Source organism: Equus caballus, chromosome 10, assembly GCF_041296265.1.
Source record: "Equus caballus isolate H_3958 breed thoroughbred chromosome 10, TB-T2T, whole genome shotgun sequence".
NCBI classification, from domain to species: Eukaryota; Metazoa; Chordata; class Mammalia; order Perissodactyla; family Equidae; genus Equus; species Equus caballus.
The window spans coordinates 4,841,332-4,857,552 of NC_091693.1; the positions used below are offsets into that span (position 1 = coordinate 4,841,332).

The 16,221-nt window shown below is 46.9% G+C and overlaps 1 long non-coding RNA gene across 1 annotated transcript; it reads right to left on the reverse strand.

The window, feature by feature from the left end:
• Positions 1-6,603: 6,603 nt before the first annotated feature.
• Positions 6,604-12,474, reverse strand: LOC138915695 (uncharacterized). Its single transcript, XR_011421808.1, has 2 exons — positions 12,392-12,474; positions 6,604-9,116 (listed from the first exon to the last, which is right to left on the reverse strand). It is a non-coding gene; the product is annotated as an uncharacterized lncRNA (long non-coding RNA).
• Between the last annotated feature and the right edge of the window lie 3,747 nt (positions 12,475-16,221).

The window sequence follows — 16,221 nt, forward strand, 5'->3', positions numbered from 1 at the left end:
CACTTCCCAGGGAAGCAGTGGGTGATGAGCAGGCAGACAAAGATGCTGGGGTGGGATTTCGGAGTAGATGCGCCCATCTCGCCTTCGTGGCCAGAGTGGTGGATGGGACGCAGGCAGCCTCTGCCACAAGGTGACCGTGCAGTCATTAAAACTCACCACTGGTGAACTGGGATGGTTTACCATGGAGGGAAACACCACACTGAGGATAGGGTGTTCAGGTCCTTGAGAAATATCAGGGGAAAGCGAAATCAGTGGCATTAGGCTAAACTTGACTAGTACTTTGAGGACAGATCACAACAGGCGGAGAGGAGTTGAGAGCTAAGTGTGAAAGGCAGAGGGCCTGGTGACAGCACATAAGGAGGGGCTGAGTCCTGTCGCCTGAGCGCAGAGAGAGCTGAGGCCCTCAGAGGAGCCAGGTTCCGAGGAAGGTTAAACAACCTGAGTGGACCTGCCATGCCAAGGTCATGCTCTGGTTGTGAAAGAGAGGCACCCTGACATTTCAGGTGAGATATCTGACTCGATGCACCCCCAAATCTTAAATCCCAAGGTTGCCTTGAACCCGCTGAGCCTGCAGAAAGTGGTCCATTCTTCTCTATGAAGGGCTGATGCTCCCCCATTCCTTGAAGAAATGCAGAGATCTCTGCTCTGTGAGTTGGGGTCCAGCCCCTCCAGGATCTGCCCTCACCTCCCCTTCTGGCCACTAGACTTGTAATTAGGGATTGAGTCACACCATAACTGGGCCAGAGGAGGGCTGGGTTTGGAAGGAAAGGAACTATAGCCCAAATGAGCTACAGTCCATCCCTATAGCCCACAGGTGCAGGCAGGATCTGCGAGAGCACAGGCGGGCCTGGATTCTGAAGGTGCTTGGTTCAAGGTCAGGCGGCGGGTTGGGGAGGCAGGGTTAGCTACATGAGGTTGAAAGAGATTTGTAAGTTTATCTATGAGAGCACTTTCCTGGGATACAGGATTCAACATCCTAGCAAGGACTACAGGAGATGGTGCAAAAATGTTGTTAGGATGAGTCTTAGCAGCATAGAAACGGTAATGGCCCATACTTTTAGAAATGCCAGATTTTTTGTGTTAAATGGTGGAAAAGCGTATTAAAGGTCTCTGTGAAGCGGGCAGCTGGAGCGAATGTTCTAGGTAAGGCCAGGAAAAGATGGTAGAGGACTGTGTTCTTTGGGAGGGCCCAGTGGATACACCACTGACAAAAGCTTCAGGGAATATCTCGGTGAGGGGAGCGCCAGCCTCATTAACAGGGTAGGAGATGGCTCGCCTCTGTAGGCCAAGGCTGCTGGTAGGAAAGGCTCTCATGGCACAGGGACACTAAGAACAATAACGGCAAGAGATCCCCACAAACCATAGAGGGCTAGTGATATTTAACCGTCAGAAGCAAGGTGGATACAATTACTGTAATGAGTGGTCAGGTCGGAGTGGCAGCCAAGGTGGCCTAGCCTGCAGAGTCAAGGAGCGGGTCAATAGGACAAGGTGTTCCCTGGGGGCAAAGTAGATGGGTAGCCAACAGATGTACTAGTCAATCTGTACAATCAAAGAAATCAAGGATGGATAATCAGGAGCCCCAGGGCAATCCTCACAATGGTTCCTTGCCCGGTTTCCCGACTTGAGCCAGTTTTCAGACCAGGAATCCAGTGACTGAAGGAGAAGTCAAGCCCCCAGGATGAGGCTGTGACACCAGAGCAGGAATATCTAGTAAACACACCCTGTCCTTCTCCAAAAGGTCCAGTGGGGAAAGAGGTACCCAAACCAGTCTAGGACCATTGATATTGATGCATCGAGATCTGACGTCTCACGGTGGCCCTCCATCAGCGTGGGGCGGGTGGGGCCGGGTAATTAGTGGAATGCTGGCCTGGGTCTGGCTTACAGTGGATCCAGTGGAGATTCACCCAGTGGTCATTTTCCCACACCCCAAATGAGTCATTAGAATAGACATACTTAGTTGTTGTCACAACTCCCATATTGAGTCGTTCGCCCATAGGGAAGAGATTTTGCAGTCCTCCAGGCAAAGAAGAAGCCTCTGAAAGTGCCCTCTGCCCCTTCCAAGAAAGTAAATAAAAAACAATATTGCGGGGCTAGCCCCATTGGCTTAGTGGTGAAGTTTGGCGTACTCTGCTTCAGCAGCCCAAGTTCGCAGGTTCGGATCCCAGACGCAGACCTACACCACTCATCAGCCACACTGTGGCAGTGACCTATGTATAAAGCAGAGGAAGATTGGCATGGATGTTAGCTCATGGCTAATCTCCCTCAAGGAAAAAAAGAGGTGAATGTCAGCTCAGGGCAAATCTTCCTCACCAAAAAGACCAAAAAACAAAAAAACCCAATATCGCATCCCAGGTGGAGAGGGGGGTGGCAGATATTGGAGTTACCCTTTAACATGGGTAGTGGTCCTCATTATAGTACTGTTGAATTGACCAGTTTGGCCCCTGCAAAACAAGACAGATCCTGGAGGATGACCGTGGACGACTGCAAACTCAGCCAAATAGTAGCCAGATTACAGCTTCTGTGCCAAATGTGGCACCCTTGCTAGTGCAAATTATGATGACCTCAGCACATGGTATTTGGCCATTGATCTGGCAAATGCATTACTTTCCATGCCTGTCAGAAAAGAGGATCCAGAACAGTTTGCATTCAGTTGCTATGGATAACAGTATACATTTACAGTCTTGCCCCAGAAATATGTTAACCTTCCAGCCTTCTATCCAATTATGGGCCCAAAAGGTCTGATTGACTGAACATCCTGTAGAATTTCACATCTGTCTGCCACATCAATAACCTCACGCTAGTCAGAATGAGCGAGCAAGAAGTGGCTAGTACATTGTGGGCCTCGGTAGGACCCATGCTCTCGAGGGCGGGAGGACAAGCCCAGTGAAGTTTCAGGGGCCACTCAGATCAGCAAAAATTTTAGGAGCTGCAGTGGTCTGGGGTGTGTCAGGACAACCAAAGGAAAGGACAAATAATGGCATCTTGTCCCTCCCACCTCAAAGGAGGAAGCACACGTGTGGTAGGTCCCTTTGGTTCTGAAGGCATGGTCCATATGTAGGGATACTCCAAACCACATATGAGGAGGCATGAAAAGCTGCCAGCCTTGAGTCAGTCCAGAGCAGGAAAGGGATTTGCAGCAGGTCCAAGCTGTTGTGCAAGAGGTGCTGACTTGGGCTGTATGACCCAAAAGGCCCTATGGCATTGGAGGCACCAGTATTGGGAAAAGGCACCATGTAGAGTTTTTGGCAAGCCCCAAAGAGAGAATTACAATACAGACTCTTAAAGTTCTATCACTAGGCCATGCCATGTGGAAAATTAGAAATCTTTTGACAGGCAGTTCCTGGCATGCTGTGGGCCCTGGTATAGATGAGTACCTCACCGTCACCATGGGACCCCTAATGAAAATGGAACCATGATTGCCTCTCTTAGTCCATTCAGGTTGCTATAACAAAATACCATAAACTTAGTAGTTTATAAGCAAAAAATCTTTATCTCTCACAGTTCTGGAGGCTGTGAAGTCCAGTCCAGGGTCATGGCACCAGCACGGCTGAGGGAGGGCCCTCTTTCTGGTTCATAGCGGTGCCTTCTTGCTGTGTCCACACATGGTGGAAGGGTCTGGGGATCTCATATCACTTACTTACTGTAAGGCATTAATCCCTTTTGTGAGGGATCTACACTTAAGACTTAAACACCTACTAGTACCATCATCTTTGGGGGTTAGGATCTCAACATATGAATTTGGGGGGACACAAACATTCAGACCATAGCACTGCCTGTGATGAGCTGAGTTCTCTCAGAGCCACCAAGTCAGGTCAAGTGGACCCAGCAGCTTTCATTATCAGACAGAAGTGGTGCATCCAGGACCAGGAGAGAGCAGGATGAGAGGCCACAAGCAAGATGTGTGTGCGGGGAGCCGAGACTCCCTTGTTACCCACCACTGCTGCACTAAGGCCCCTCCTTGACTCATACCTATGGCCACGTGGTGGGGAGTATGATCGGCTGATGAAAGAGGGAAACACCACAGTTTGGTTCACAGAAGTGTCAGCTTGGTATGTGGGAGCAAGTAAAAAATGGATGGTGTCTGCACTGCAGCCCCACTCAGGGGTGGCCTGGAGAGATGGCAGTAAAGTGAAGTCCTCCCAATGGGTAGAGCTCTGGGCAGTGCACCTGGTCATCCACTTTGGTGGACAGAGAAGTGGTCTGGGTCCCAGAAGGAGAACAATCAGAAGATAGGGCAAGGCTGTCGGGGCAGTCCTGTGGATGGGACGTGGCACAAAGTATGACGCTCACTGTCTCACATGTCAACACTCATTAGGGTGCACCCATCATGGAAGAGGCACTGAACAACCAAGTCAACAGAAGGACTTGGTCAAGTGACATCAACCAGCTTCTGTCGTTGGCTTCTTCCCAGCTGGTGTGAAGAGCACATGAAAGGCGTAGCCATGGCGGAGGCTGCGAAGAGGTCCAACAGCATGAGCTCTCACTCGCCAAGGCCATCAGCTACTAGTGAGTGTCCAGTCCTCCAGCCAGAGAGCCCAACGCTGTCCCAGACACAGTGCCATTCACTGAGGGCACCAACCAGTCACCTAGTGGCAAGGTGACCACACTGGATCCCTTCATCCTAGAAGGGACAGTAATCCACTTTGTCAGGAATAAACATGTATTCAGGGTACAGGTTTGCCTTTCCTGCCCATAGGGCCTGAGCCAGACCACCATCCAAGGACTTACAGAGTATCTGATGCTCCAGCACAGGATCCCATATAACACTGTGTCAGATAAAGAAGAAACTCTAGAGCAAAGGAGGTGAGAGAATGGGCGCATGATGGTAAGAGGCACTGGCCGTATCGCTTTCTGTGGCAGCCCAAATCTGACAATCTGGTAAAGCAGTGGAAGGGCCTGTTACAAGCACAGCGAAAGTGCTGGCTCAGATGTGATATTTTGCAAACATGTGGTGCCATTCTCCAGAGCAAAGTGTATACTTTAAATCAACAATAGGTTGACGTGAGTCTACCTATGTGTGGTAAGCAGAATAATGACCCCTTTCCCCAAAGGTGTCCATGTTCTCATTTCAAGAACCTGTGACTGTGTTCCCTCACATGGCAAAAGAGACTTGGCACATGTGATTAAGTTAAGGATTTGAGATGGGGAGATGATCCTGGATTATCTTGGTGGGTCCAACATCCTTGTAAGTGAAGGCGAGGGGTAGGAGAGCGTCGGAGTGGTGCGGTGGGAGAAAGACTCAAGCAGCTACTGCCAGCTGAGAAGGTGGAAGGGAGCCGTGAGACAAGGAACGCGGCCAGCCTCTAGGAGCTGGAAAGGGCAAGGAAATGGATTGTCCCCTAGAGTCTGGAAGGAATGCAGTCCTGTGTACACCTTGATTTTTAGCCCAGTGAGACCTGTTTCAGACTTCTGACCTCCTGGACTATAAGATAACAAATTTACCCTGTTCTGACTCACCAAGTTTGTGGTGATTTGTTACAGCAGCAATGGGAAACAAATAGACTCTGTCATAAGTCTGGGGACTAAGACGTGCAAGTGAGAGTGTCCTGCTTCCATCAATCCCAGCCACTCACTTGGGGAATTTGTGTTTCCCATTCCTACAACCCTGGGCTCTAAGGGTTTAGAGATCCTGCTTCCTTCTGCTGAGGAACGCAGCAAGAGTTTCGTGGACTAGAAGCTGTGGATGCTGCTCCGGCCCTTCAGGGTCCTCATGCCCAGGGACCAGCAAGCAAGAGTCACCACCTTGGCAGGGGCAATAGACCGTGGTCACATTGATTTTTCTTTCAATGCATTGGGGGCAGGGAAAAATATATCTGGTGCCTGGTTAATCCACTTGGGTGCTTCTTGGTACTCTTTTGCCCAATTTTGACAGTAAATGGACAATTTGACAGTAAATGGACAAGTGTTGGCCAGGGTGTCAGGTCCCTCAGGAATGAGGGTCTGGTTACTCTATCACGTAAGCCACTGAGGCCAGGACAGCCATTAGCTGAGGGTGGGAATTCAGAATAGATGACCCAGGTGAGAGAAGATGAGGATTGGTGTAGCCTCAAGACCAACTGCAGCAGAGGGGGCTGCAGTTAATCCACTAAACTGCCTCTTCCCTCCCCCAGAGAGGCCCACCAGAATCCTGGAGGGGCTGCTCCCTGAGCATATGTGAAGAAGTGGAGCCAGATCGTGCAAGGGATGGACTGTGTTGGGCACTGTGGGGCACGGCCCAGATGCCCCTTCAGTATGAAGAACTTGGTGCCCCAGCTCTGGGAGTGCTGCCTGCAGAAAGCCTTCAGCCATCAGCTGCCTGCAGAGAATGCCTCAGGAGAAGAGTGATGCCTGGCCCAAGGTCATGCCACACATCCAAAGACACATCCACTGACCAATATGGTGGCACAGAGGCCCATCACACTGGCCCCAAATGGGGGACAACTCTGTGCTCCCTGTGGGGTGGGCTGAGGTCCATGTTGAGACTGCATGAGAGCTCAACTTCCTTCTCTGCCCCCTCCTCCCTTGCCTGCCGGGGTCCCGCCCCGGCGGAGTCCAGGTTCCTGAGGGATGGACGGCGTCGGCGCGATGAGGGAGGGGGAAAATAAAGGGGACGTGAGACTTGGGTTGGTGTTAGCAAGTCCGACTTTACTGTGCACGAGTGTCGTTTATATATTTTTCAGGATTAGTACAGAAATAGTTTTACAAATATTCTCAGAGAGATAAGGAAGTAAGAAACGGGCACAAGAATATTTATTAGCATTCCATTCTATAGAGCATAAGGTTAATGATCGTCTTCTCTGCAATTAACTAGTGTTTGTTGTCTCTAAGCTAAAGGAGATAGGTACCTAGGCGTCTGTTGTAATTCATGGTAAAGTTAAATCAAAGAGAGAAGGTCCAGGCCTCCGGACAGGACAGCAGCCCGTCTGGTTACATCCTGGTGGAGCCATCCCTGCCTCCCTCAATCATTTACGCCATTAGTGTAGATGGTTAATGGGAACAAAAGGCGACTCCAGGGTGTCTTATCCCCAGGGCTATCTGCATTCTCAGCGGGCAGTTAAACATCTTTACTTTTTCGCGCCCTTTAGGGGCTGGAAGCATTCCTTTGTCTTTTAGATTGTAGAGCTAACGGTCCCTTAAGTACACTGCCGGAGAAAGTATCATATTGTTAGTAAAGTAAAGGGCTGAAAAGCTAAACTAAACTATATATCTTCAAGAATAAAAAAGAGAAATAAGTATACACATAACCTTGATAGAAAGCATGCATATAATTCAGAAAATATCGGGGGTGTTGGCCGGCCATCCTTCACCGAGGGGCATTCTTGCACCCCTCGGCCCTTCTACTCACCAATTATTTATTGTTTATTGCTTTTAGGAGAAAACCTCTATAACATTTTAACAGAAAGCAGAAGGTCAAGAATAATATATAGATACTTCTTGATCATCCAATTAACCAGCAAACTTAGAAGGACGATGCATATGTATATTTAGACAAAGAACTGGAGGGAGAAGGAAACATTAACCAGATGGAGGCCATAAACCTAATTCGACATCTTATCTGGGCAGGATTCCTTTCTGATTGTCTCACATGGGACTGTGTGCTCCTCCATTAATTAACTGAAAAATATCTTGAAAGTTACCTGCAGGTGGTCACATTCTCTTACTGTATCTAATTTTCCCGGGAGGTAGTGCCTCCCAAGCAGCCACCCAAAGGAGTGAAAACTGGAGGTTAAGAAAGGAAAAGGAATGAAGGGCAGTTAAAAGCAGCACAGGTTTCAGAACTATGTGAGGGGCTGGCCGGTTATTCTTCACCAAGGGGCGACCCTGCACCCCTCAGCGTTAATCGGCTGGACCCTGTCAAACAGCCGATCAAATGATGTAGCCACGGCTCCCAGCATCTCCCCCTTTTTTACTTTTTAAGGCCAACAGATGTAATTCTGCTGAAACCCGACTTATAGAGTTGAATATTAACTTGAGAAAGACTGGAAAAAGGCAAAGACAAATCATTAGAGCACCAATGGTGACAGCAATATTAACAATAAAGGAGCTCCAATTTTTCTCCCCTACAAAAGAGGTCAGAGAGGTGAAAAAGTTGGTGGCCACTTCAGAAGCAGAAAAGGATTCTTTAGCCTGATTAATATTATTAATTTGTCTATGTAAGTCACAAATGTCTAGACTAAAGTCTGAATGGTTCCATATTCCCTGGATATGATTTTTAATTTTCTCCCAGGAGTGTAGAGATTGATTTACCTTAAGAGGAGTCCCACAGATCCATCTATAGGACACATAACATCGCAAGGCCAGTTTAACCTTCAAATTTGTAAGTTCTTGTCCTATCTGTAATATTGCCTCTTCCAGAGCGTTTCCTTTGCCTCCAGTTTTTCGTCTATTATTTCTTGGGTAGTTAGGGCAAGAGTGGTATTCTTAGAAAGATCGTCTACATAAGAGGCAGTATGTATTTGTTTAGTCAGCGCTACAGCAGATACAGTGAGAGAGGTTGCTAATGCAATCAAGGCTGAGATACCCAATATTAAAGCAGAGATAAACCGGCGGGGGCGCTGTAAAAGATCAGTAGCCTGTTTCAAAGTAAGCAATCCAACATCATCATACCAAGGTCCAGACAGGTGAACAGGCAGCATGAGGCAGGGGGGTTGTTGTAATACGATTACAGCTTGTACCTCTACATCAGGGCTCAAACAATTAGTTAAAAATACAATCTGGACAGGAGATATCATAACGAGAATTATTAAAAGAGATAGACATAGCAAAACTGTGTACAGGAAAGGCCAAGAAAACATAAGGGGCCAGGACACAGGCCTTAACCTTATACAACTGTGATCCTGTTGGTCTAATCAGTACAACATTGTGTAAAGCGGCTATGGCCTGCAACAAGTGTGGTTGAATTTTGCCAGAGTCAGTAGAAAGAATAGGAGGGCGGAGGCGAGTGCGGACGGGGAGCCAGACGTTTAGAAGGTTTCTCGCGGAGTGAAAGTCGTCTCATCTGGGCTACTGGGGGAGATTCATCATCTATCTTGACTCGGAAGCTGGGGCTCGTCTGCCTTGGTGGAGGTGGGGGCAGAGGCTGCTTGCGGTACATGTCGAATCAGATGATCAGGAATCCACCAAGGAGATGAAGTGTCCTGTGGAAATATGCAAGCATATCCTCGACCGATAGTTAAGAGAATATCAGGACCTTTCCACTGTCCTGTAAGCAGGTCCTTCCATTTGACCTGTAGTAAAATATTTTGTTTATTATCATTCCAATGTCTCATCATAGGTGACTCACCATGAAAATCTAAATTGAGAAAATTTATCACAAACAGAGCATGACTTAGTAAAAGACGGGGAGAGCTATATTTGAGCTCTCCTCCTTGTAATTTTTCCAATTGTTGTTTTGGGGGGCTCAGATAGCGAGGAAAAGACAAATGTTTCAATTTTGTTTATAAATTGCTGTAAGTCATAGTTCTTTAAGAGAATAGAGAAAAAGATTTTCTTAACTCTGGAAAAAAGCAAAATATTAAAAATCAGTAATATCTCAATTAAAAAGTCATAAAAATTATAATCATCCCTATCAGTTTATTCTGTCCTGTGTAATTGGTTCTTGATCTTAATCTTCTGTCAGCAGTTTGTGAGGTCATCAGTTTCTCTGTTGGAGTTCTGTAATTTTTACCCAGTTTAGTTTTACAATCTGAGCGTTTATTAGAAACCTGTATTCTAGAGTGTTAGAGTCCTTTCCATGAATTTTCCTGAAGATGAGACATATTTGCAAAAGCAAAAAGTAGAGTAAAACAATAACTGACTGTAAACAATAAAAGACTTAAAAATGATGATTGACAGAGAAACTTGGTTATCTCTGTGATATACAACACCTTAAACTAATAATTAGAATTATGGCTGATAGCCAGGATACATCAGAATTTAGGCATGTATATAATTTCTAAAACACTTATATCAGTAACATTTACCCACATACTACCAACCAAGAAAGATTATTATCACTTTATCTGACAATGTTTCCCATGTAACTTTAGACCAAATAAGCCTGATTAGTTTAGAATTAACAAAACAGATTTGTCTTTTAGGTAGAGTTAGAAACCATTTGTTCCCAATAATGATGTTTAGATTACCCACAAGAACTTTGAGACATTAGACAAACAGCTATCATTTAAAGTTATTATGCTGACAAATTTCTAACAGACAACATGAACTTATTTGACTAGGAAACCCAGGCTGCATATTTGCATATGCAGTGCTAACTCTGAGGACATATCCAAACATTTCAATCAAACCAACAAACTTAAGTTTTCATTAACCAAAGATTAATCCATATCATCTTAAAAGACAGTGGGTTAATTTCTATTGTATTTAGAATGTATGAGAGCGCTTAATTTAAGCCAATTAAACAGAACTCTTAGTATTGGCCATATCACCCGGAGGTAAAAATATCACACACATATAGACACACAGACACAGAGCCTTCACACCTATTGTTTTAAAAATCACTGCCATCAATCAGGTAATGAGTCAATCTCCAAGAGAGGGCACCCCACTTGGTTGCCAGGGTGATCAGGCCCGGAAACCAGAGGGGGGGGGCGCTCCCAGAGGTGGAGACTATGATATTTTAAAGATTTCTTTGTTTCTCAATTGCAAAGCTCAAAAGGAGCCAAAATGGTCACTGTAACTTTAAGAGAGAGGAAAGAAAAGGTTCCATTAACTTGAAAATCTCCTGAACCTAGGGCAGCGTCCTACTTGTTCTGCCTGTGAGATTCCTATAGCAAGGGGTGATGGGGGCGTCCCCCAGCATGTATCTCTTGTCCCCCTGCATGCATCTCTTGTATACCTTCCCTATTATGCCTGGCAGTCATAAGTGCCTGGTGAATGATTCCCAGGATAAAAGGATAGAGAAAAACAGTGAGGAACTTTCCGCCAGTCTGGGGGACATTCTACCCAATTGCAGCCTGGAGCCATTCTCCCAAGAAGGGGTTCCCACACTCAACCAAAGGTTAGAGTTTGGTACTTTCCTTGAACTGGAGTCCCGATTGGGACTTTTCCCGCAGTTCAGAGTATGGTCAGGTGCCAGAGGGAGGGGTCCCATTCCAGCCTTAGGAAAAGAAACCTTCCACGGGAGTCTTGGAGATTGGCGGCCGTCCTAATGACTTAAGTGGCCGACCCGTGCCCATTTAAAATTTGTCTATTAGAGATAGAGTCAGGAAGGAATGGATTAATTCATTTTCCATCACCCTCAGGCTTAAGGTACTGATTCTCTTCAGGCTGAATGCCACAATTTGCCCCATAGAGTAGCCATGGGCAGCAAAAGTGGATTCATACAGCTGTCCGAGAAGGTTCCCGATGGAGCAGTGAATTTAGATCCATCCTTGAAAAAGAGAAAGTCACAAGGAAAAAATAGGGCACTTACCAGAACTTGAGCTCACAAGCCGATGAAGCAAGTCCACCAGAAATGATGCAGGGTTGGTGAGCCGAGGAGTCGAGAGAAAGATTTCCTGGGCTCTCAAGATTTGGTGGCAGTGCTCTTTTATTTAGAGAATAGCGTGGAATAGCATGGGGACAGGACCCATGGGCAGGCAGAGCTGCTGCTGGTGACAGGACCCACGGCCAGAACTTAACAGGTCTTGCTCTTATAATGTTGCACAAGGAAGTATTCCCAGTTAGACATTTTAAAACATACTTAGGCAAAGTTGATATAACCTCTTTATAAAGAAAATCAGCTTCTAAGTTGTGTTCCCACTATCATCCAGGTTTCCAAATTAACAGTTTCCTCTTCGGGGAACCAGGGACATTGTTCTTGTAAAAATGTAGGAATGTAGAAATCTGTCCCAAAGAGGCTTTTATGTCTCTTTTTTGCAAGCATACATGTTATTATTTCTATACAGAGCCTTCTTTCTTTAGACTCAGTATGGCCCAAAACTTCTCAAAAGTTCTTAATACTTCTTATTCTTCCTAACCTTATTTCACTCTCCCTTTCCGGAGAGGGACTAAAACTTCTCTATTATTATTATTATTATTATTATTTTTATTTTTTTATTTCACTCTCCCTTTCTAGAGAGGGGCAAAAACTTCTCAATTATTATTATTATTATTATTATTATTTATTTCACTCTCCCTTTCTAGAGAGGGGCAAAAACTTCTCTATTATTATTATTATTATTATTATTTTTATTTCACTCTCCCTTTCTAGAGAGGGGCAAAAAACTTCTCAATTATTATTATTATTATTATTATTATTTTTATTTCACTCTCCCTTTCTAGAGAGGGGCAAAAACTTCTCAAAGTTCTTAACACCTACTACCCTTCTGTCCTTTCCTCACTCTCCCTTTGGCAGAGAGGGGCTAAAGGGGGCTCTTCTTTCCAGCCCTGGGTAGGATCCTATCCGTCCCGAGAAGTGGGGGGAACTTACCCTTCAGGTCCCTGTTCGGGCGCCACTTGCCGGGGTCCCGCCCCGGCGGAGTCCAGGTTCCTGAGGGATGGACGGCGTCGGCGCGATGAGGGAGGGGGAAAATAAAGGGGACGTGAGACTTGGGTTGGTGTTAGCAAGTCCGACTTTACTGTGCACGAGTGTCGTTTATATATTTTTCAGGATTAGTACAGAAATAGTTTTACAAATATTCTCAGAGAGATAAGGAAGTAAGAAACGGGCACAAGAATATTTATTAGCATTCCATTCTATAGAGCATAAGGTTAATGATCGTCTTCTCTGCAATTAACTAGTGTTTGTTGTCTCTAAGCTAAAGGAGATAGGTACCTAGGCGTCTGTTGTAATTCATGGTAAAGTTAAATCAAAGAGAGAAGGTCCAGGCCTCCGGACAGGACAGCAGCCCGTCTGGTTACATCCTGGTGGAGCCATCCCTGCCTCCCTCAATCATTTACGCCATTAGTGTAGATGGTTAATGGGAACAAAAGGCGACTCCAGGGTGTCTTATCCCCAGGGCTATCTGCATTCTCAGCGGGCAGTTAAACATCTTTACTTTTTCGCGCCCTTTAGGGGCTGGAAGCATTCCTTTGTCTTTTAGATTGTAGAGCTAACGGTCCCTTAAGTACACTGCCGGAGAAAGTATCATATTGTTAGTAAAGTAAAGGGCTGAAAAGCTAAACTAAACTATATATCTTCAAGAATAAAAAAGAGAAATAAGTATACACATAACCTTGATAGAAAGCATGCATATAATTCAGAAAATATCGGGGGTGTTGGCCGGCCATCCTTCACCGAGGGGCATTCTTGCACCCCTCGGCCCTTCTACTCACCAATTATTTATTGTTTATTGCTTTTAGGAGAAAACCTCTATAACATTTTAACAGAAAGCAGAAGGTCAAGAATAATATATAGATACTTCTTGATCATCCAATTAACCAGCAAACTTAGAAGGACGATGCATATGTATATTTAGACAAAGAACTGGAGGGAGAAGGAAACATTAACCAGATGGAGGCCATAAACCTAATTCGACATCTTATCTGGGCAGGATTCCTTTCTGATTGTCTCACATGGGACTGTGTGCTCCTCCATTAATTAACTGAAAAATATCTTGAAAGTTACCTGCAGGTGGTCACATTCTCTTACTGTATCTAATTTTCCCGGGAGGTAGTGCCTCCCAAGCAGCCACCCAAAGGAGTGAAAACTGGAGGTTAAGAAAGGAAAAGGAATGAAGGGCAGTTAAAAGCAGCACAGGTTTCAGAACTATGTGAGGGGCTGGCCGGTTATTCTTCACCAAGGGGCGACCCTGCACCCCTCAGCGTTAATCGGCTGGACCCTGTCAAACAGCCGATCAAATGATGTAGCCACGGCTCCCAGCACTTGCCCTAAATAAACCTCCTGCCATCACCTCCACCTCACAGCCTGCTTCCCAGGGAGCCCAACCTGCAACGGAGAATGAGGGGTGGACTGGAAGCAGGACTGGGGAAGAGGCAGGCCAGCTCACATGCACCGCAGAGGATGGTATAATAATCTTAGAACACGAGAAGCTTCGGCAAGGTTCAAGCAAACAGTTACAAGATCTTTTGAAAAGGTCCCTCTGGCTGCCATGGGGAAAATGGACTGCAAGGGTGAGATTGACAGCAGCGAGACAGAAGGGAAGCTACTGCAGACGTCCAGATGAGGTGATGGCAGCTGGCAGGGTGGCGGTGCTGAGGGAGAAACGTGCATGGGTCTGAGGAGTCCTTTGACCCGCCTTGGTCGTGTGCTGGAGATGGGAAATGGAGAAGAGGGTCAGGGAGGAGGAGGTTCCTAGGTGACTCCCAGGTTCCAGCTTGCACAACTGAGCGGCAGGTGAGATGGGGACGCTGGGGAGGAGGCCAGGTTTGGAGGAGGCAAGATCCTAAGTCTGAGTCAGAACATGTTGAGTCTGAGGAAGCCCTGAGACCTTCCAAGAGAGGCAGCAAGTGGGCAGTGGGTTCTGCAGGTGGGTGGAGGTGTAAATCTGTGAGTCATTGACACTGCAGAGCTGCATGAGATTATGTGGGAGGAAGTGTGAGGACAGAGGAGAAAGAGGCCTGGGAAGGGTCAGATAGAGGGGGAGGAGCCAGCAAACAAAGCAGACCAGCCATGAGCTGGAAAGAAACAGGGGTGAGTTCTGCTCTGTCATGCTGAGTGCAGCAGCAGGTACAGGTGAGGTTACGCTGCAGAAACTAATATCCCTGAAATCTCACAGGCCTGAGAAGACAGAAGTTAATTTCTCCCTCCCTACACAGGCCCAGCGTGTGTCAGCAGGGACTCTGCTCATCGTAGTCACCCGGGGGCCCGGCTGATGGAGGCTCCATCTTGAAACCAGCTCCCACGATTGCCTGGCAGGGAAGGGGGCCTGGGCCCGGCACACGGGCTCCTTGGGTTTCTGTCTCACGTTTTGCAGGCAAAGCAAGTGACATGGCCTCGCCTGACTTCAAAGGAGGCAGGGAAGGACAATGCTGCCCTGGAGCCCACAGAGGAAGAGAGCTGGGAGCTGAGAAAAGAGGAGGAGCTGAGCCAAACACTGCTGAGGGCCAGTGACATGAGGACTGGAAAATGCCCATTGAATGAGGAGACGTGGGTCCTTGGTGACCTGACAAAGAGGTGTTTGGAGGCTTTAAGGGATTAAGGGCCCTGTGGGATTGGTTGGGGAGGGACTGGGAGATGAGTAGAAGACAGGATGTGTAGACCAGTCTTTCCATTACGTCAGCTGGGATGGGCTGAGGGAGGAGGGGAAGCAGCTGGAAGGGGATGCCCAGGCAGGGTTTGCTCGGGTTTTTCAGCAGGAGATAACTTGAGTGTGTGTAAAGGCCAATGGAAAGGAGCCATTGAAAGGGAGAGATTAACTCTGCAAGAGCAGGATGGGGTAATCCACAGGGTAAGACACACACAGGTCTGTGTGTAGTGAGGCACCTGGGACCAGGAATTTCCCACCCAAGCAGCCCTCAGCTCACTTCCAGGCCTGCATGGGCTTCTTCCTCAGGCCCACTGTCCTGAGGTTGGGCAGCATCCACGGGTGTGTGCACCCGAGGTCCGATGGGTTGCCAAGGGGTGGCCTTTCCTGGGGTGTGTGGGCAGAGCCTGCATGTACAGGTAGGGTGTGCATACATGAAGCTCCCCAGGGGTTGGAGCCAAGCGAGGTGGGAGAAGGGAGTTGGCGCAGGCTCCCACACCACGACTTATGAGGAATGCGCACCGCTCCAAGGAGTCTGAGAATTCCAAATGGAACCTGGCCTTCCAGGTGGTTGTCAAGGTAGATTTGTCAAGGTCGGAGGATATAATGCATTTTATTTAACAGTTGTTAGCTTCATTTATACATTTCAAATATTTAGACATATGATATGTGGATCTTCATTTATCCTCTTGTTCTGAGCCCCACGAATGTTAGGGATGGGCCAAGGTGTGTAATAAATAAACAAATACACATAAGTATGATTTTATATAACTTCTATAATATATAATAAATATATATTACATATCATGTACATACCTGTATACATACATTCCCGTCCACATTAGATAAGGATTGTACACACACACGCAGACAAGGATACAGTCTGTATCCATCAGCTTTCACTGTGTGACAAAGAAACACAATTTCAGTGGCACACAAAATAGGCATTTATTTCTCAGGCATCTGGTGACTTGTGCTGTCCCACCCCACGGGTCTCTTTCTGGGGCTCAGCCTGAACGGTCAGCAGCTGCCTGGGGCATTTTCTTCCTCCGGCAGGGCAGGAGTTTAAGATGCCAGCTCAGCCCTTTCCCCTGCCGCATGTGCTACCTGCCCT